Source organism: Palaemon carinicauda, chromosome 1, assembly GCF_036898095.1.
Source record: "Palaemon carinicauda isolate YSFRI2023 chromosome 1, ASM3689809v2, whole genome shotgun sequence".
NCBI classification, from domain to species: domain Eukaryota; kingdom Metazoa; phylum Arthropoda; class Malacostraca; order Decapoda; family Palaemonidae; genus Palaemon; species Palaemon carinicauda.
Window position 1 is genome coordinate 122,495,146 of NC_090725.1, and position 5,000 is coordinate 122,500,145.

At 42.4% G+C, this 5,000-nt stretch overlaps 1 long non-coding RNA gene across 2 annotated transcripts in view; it reads left to right on the top strand.

Moving 5' to 3' along the window:
* LOC137651397 (uncharacterized) overlaps window positions 1-5,000 on the top strand; it is a 281,618-nt gene that overhangs the window by 128,110 nt on the left and 148,508 nt on the right. The window lies entirely within an intron of this gene.

The window sequence follows — 5,000 nt, forward strand, 5'->3', positions numbered from 1 at the left end:
CCACATATTAATTTAATTGTAAAGCCATCATTGCCTGCTGTTTGCTTATTTTCGTGGCTTTTAGTACTTTCTTTACTTATACTATTGTTACTTCTAGTCCCGGCTCAGGTGTTTCACTATTTCTATTGGCAGAGTTATTTCCTATATTAATACTGTGTACGATTGTTTAGAAATCCTCTGTAATTTTTATCACTCCATATCTTTAGTTGATTATATTTCCATATTCATTCTTTAAAAAAAGATATCTATTGGCGCACTGTTCTAAGTCATCTTTTCACTAACTTAATGCTTCTTCCATTCTCAAGTGTTTCCTCAATTTTGGTGTGATTGTGTTTATGAATGTCTTTCAGTTTTAGTTTGTTTATTACTTAGGATAGTTCTGCTAATTCTATTTCATCTTTCTGGTTTTACATCTCATATCCAATCTTTTCTTTATTTGGCTTTTTCTCTTTTCTGATATTTTTCTTTGATCTTATTTAGGTAGTGTTTCACTTATCTCTTGTGCTGATTCCAATACAAATTTTGTTAAAATACTGTTTTTTTCTTCTTTATTTGCTTCCATTTCATTATGTAGCTGGGAGTACCTATTTTGTATTGCTAAACTAAACTCATCAGATTTTATTCTTATTACAGAATTGTTTATTTTCTTGAAATTAGTTTCTTCTTTCGCCATAGCTTCTAACCATTCTATGGTTGTTTAGCTTCAACTAGATTAACATTATTGCATCTTTATCTAAATTAATGTTTCACTGCAAATGAAATCTATTTAATTTTTTTTTCTCCATTTGGGCTTCTCTGTGTCCTTTTTTATATTCCTTTATATAATTTTTTTTCATAATTTTAAAATGACTTCTCAGCAAATTCTATAGGCACGGCTTCCCTCTCATTCCTTGTGCATATTCCAAATGTTCCTACTACTGATTTTCCTCTCTTCTTTTGACCTAGTTTAGTATTGAAATCACCCTAAACAAATGTAAATTTAGTCTTAATTTTTTCATTGATATATCCAGATCTTCATTAAAAGTTTCTATTTCTTTCTCTATATGGTATGTTGTTGGTGCATACGTTTGAGTGATCTTGTATCGCATGTTTCATACGCACTCATACATTGTAGGCTAATGCTATTGCTTTCTTTTATCTTCTGCTGTCTCCTGCACTGAAAATAGAAAAACTTGTTTAAGCTTACCATCACATGTTTCACATTGTTTGAATATTTGTGCCATGTTACCCTCAACTGTCTGTATATAAAGTAAGTTTGTCATCTTGTTGAATAATGTCACTAACATTTACCTCGCCTATGTTAGCACCTAACAGCCACCTTGCGACAATTGGTGACTGTTGAAGGACCAGCTCCCCACCGCCTATTCACCCTCCGCTGCACTCAAGCCTTTTTACGATGCTGCACCCCGACCTTGACTCTTCGACCCATGCTGCCTCGATGAAACGCCCTTCACCAGTAGAGATATGTTCGCCTGGTTCCAGCATGCCAAAGTTCTGTTTTGTTTTACGGGCATGACTTGCTCAAGCAGCAAAGTAGATTATGTCCTCATGGCGATCCCGAGGACACTTTCCCAGAAATCTCCATTTGGCTTTGTGACCAAGGGGACGCCCCCATAGCGTAAGACACATTTAAAACATAACACCTGGAACAGTACTGACCATTGCCAGCCACTCATTTAGCCAAGCTTTTCAGCTCTCTCAACAGCTGTTGTGGGACCAAAATGCTTTGCTCGCCCTGAGAGAAATGGCCAATATTGCTCTCTTGCAACCTGCCACAGACGACTCTCCTCGGGAAGTGAACCTACTTCTTGCCCTTTGGGAACGATGTGTACCTGAACCTATGCCCGGCAATGATGATACCTTACATATAAAGGACCTGATGACCAAAGTTGACCCCTTATGAACAACCTCTTCACCACCCTCAAGACTGCCACCAATGCCTCTACTCTTGAAGATGAGGACAACTATTCATCATTGACCGAAACTGACGTGAATGCCGTAAGACACAGGCCCCGCACCAGGACATGGCGGAGTGGCGACAAAGCTGCCTACCTGCCACTTATGCCGCCCCTCACTCACAACCCAACCAACAACCTCTACAGCCTCTTACTGATGCCCAACAGCTGCAGTTCTGCTACTACCACTCCAGATTGGGTTCCACTGCGAAGAAATTTGTGGATGGTTGTCAGTGGCCAAAAAAACTTGTAAGTAGGCCATCGCTTGTGGCAGAGGCCTCCCATAACTAATCTTTTCTTTTTACATGTTGCAGGTGTGGGTGTGCGGTACCTCCCTGGTAGCTCCCAATGGATCTAACATCCCCATTCACAGGTAAAAAACAATCACATTATCATTTTGGAGCACCTAATACCATTTGAAATTCCTCATTGCCTACCTAACATTGCCACTACTCGATGCGGATTTGCTTGCCCATTTCCACCTCTCGGTTGATGTGGCACATTGACGTTTAGTCAATGCAGACTCATATTCATCTACACCTCTTCAATATCTGCACACCCACGGAGTACTATGCCCATCTCCTCACGTCGTACCCAGAAGTATTCCTTCCAGAACTTCTCCAGATGCCCATGGTTCCCACCATATTAAGATGATAAGTGCTCCGGGTTTGCCAGATTCTGGCATGTGGCCTCTGATCATTTGGCAGTACTTAAGCAAATGTTCCCCATAAATGGAAGAAATGGGCCTTTGCTAAAAGTACTCAAGCCCATCATCCTGAAGAAAGATGGCTCTCTTTACAGGTGTCTTAATATGCAGACAAAATTGGATCACTACCTCCTTCTAAACATCATCAATGTTACCTCCTACTCTCACAAAGCAAATGTGTTCTCCGCACTCGACCTCATGAAGGGTTATTATCAGGTGCCCATGAACCCAGAAGACACCCCCAAGACCACCATCACCACTTCCTTTGGTACATACACATTCAGTTACTCCTGTTTTGGACCTCCCCTTCAGCGTATTTTACTTGGACGTCTTACTTGGGTTCTCTTCCTCCAAAAAGGAACACCTACGTCACATGCGCATCGTTTTCGACTGTCTACAAAATAATAGCCTTGTAGTCTGGTATGACAGGTGTACCTTTGGCGCCAATGAAGTATCGTTTTTAGGGCACTGCATCCCTTCTGAAGGCATCCACCCCCTCCCTGAGAAGGTATTGACTGTTAAAAACTTTCACACGCCCTAGACCATCAAAACACCTCAAGAATTTTTGGGCATGATAAACTATTATCACTGGTTCTTGCCAGCCATTGTCCCCACTCTTGCCCCCTCTATGTTTCCCTTTAAGGGCAAGCCAGAAGACCAGAAGTTGGGGTCCCCTTCAAAAAGCAGCCTTCTGCAATGCAAAGAAAGCCCTGTCAAGTGCTGCCATTCTCACTTTTCCCATGTCACATGCCCCATTCCTCTCCCGATGACAGTGACGACGCTAGTGGTGCAATACTCAAGCAGGTGGTCAATGGCTTGCCACTCCCATTGGCCTTCTTCAAAAGAAAACTGCCCACGTTGGAATTCAGCTACTCTACCTTCAACTATGAAATTGCTGGCAGTGCATTTGGCTGTCCATGACTTTTGCCACTTCTTAGAGGATATGTCCTTCATCATTCGCATGGACCACATGCCTCAGATGCACGCCTTCACTCAACAATCCGATGTCTGGTCCGCCTGTCATTGCCGCCATCTGTCTGCTGTGGCTGAATGCAACTGCACACTTTAACACGTCCTTGATAACATAAATTCCGTTACCGATGCACTGTCAACAAACACAATGGCCGCCAGTCACTTGGGAATCGATTACAATGCCTTGGTAGAATCCCAATGAAAAGATCCAGAGTACCAAGAATGTAGAACATCCTGAACATCCCTTTGTTAGGAAGACGTTGCCCTTGATGACTCCAATGCCACCGTCTTCTATGACATCAGTACTGGTAGCTCACAAAAAATGGAGAGCTGTCCCCATGCACCGACAGGTGTTTGATTTCATCCATGGCCTTAAACATCCCTCGTGCAGATCTACTGCTCAGCTACTGAAGACAAAGTTCATTTGGCACAGTTTTACTAAGGGTGCTTCATGCCACACTTCAAAAGTACATCAGCATACAGATTCATGAGTTGACACCTTTAATCAACCTCAGCGTCATTTTGCCCACATCCACGTCAACATAGTTGATCTTCTACCCACATCTCAATGACACAGTAACCTGTTTATTGTCATTGTCCGCCCCACTCGGCATGAAACCATCCCCATGCAAACTGCAACGTCCACCTCATGTACATCTGCCTTACTCGCAGGGTGAATATAGAGATTTGTTATCCCTGAGCATATTACTTCTGACAGGGGTACCACTTTCACTTCTTCATTGTGAACATCATTAGCAAATCTCCTAGATATCACTGTACATCAAACAACCACTTACAACCCTATAGCTAATGGAATAGTTGAACATTTTCGGCACACCCTCAAAACGGCTTTGATGTCCCACTGCAGTGACTCTAACTGATTTTATCAGCTTCCATGGGTCCTCTCTGGATTAAGGACCACTTCTAAGGATGCCCTGTATGTCTCGTTAGGTGAAATTGCGTATGGCAACTTGTTAGTCGTCCCTGCTGATTTTTTTTTCCATCAGCAACCTCCTCTGACAATCTCCAGCACCTATGTCACATTGTGGGAAAACTTACTCCCTGTTACGAGACTTGGAAGTCCCCAGTATAGCAACAAATACAGAAAAATTTATACAACACTACACATGTTTTTATTTGCACCAACACTAGCAACCCACTGCTGACACCCCCTTACACCGTCCCTTTCCTTGTTATCCATCACAAATCAGAGGGTTTCTTAATTAACATTCGTGGCAAAGAAGACTGGGTCTCCATTGATCACCTAAAACCTGCATATCTCCTGCAAGGGGACACACCTACAGTTCGCCTCTCTAGGGCAGGGTACCCTATTTTTCATGTATGTCTTCTTTACGGGGAATCATGTA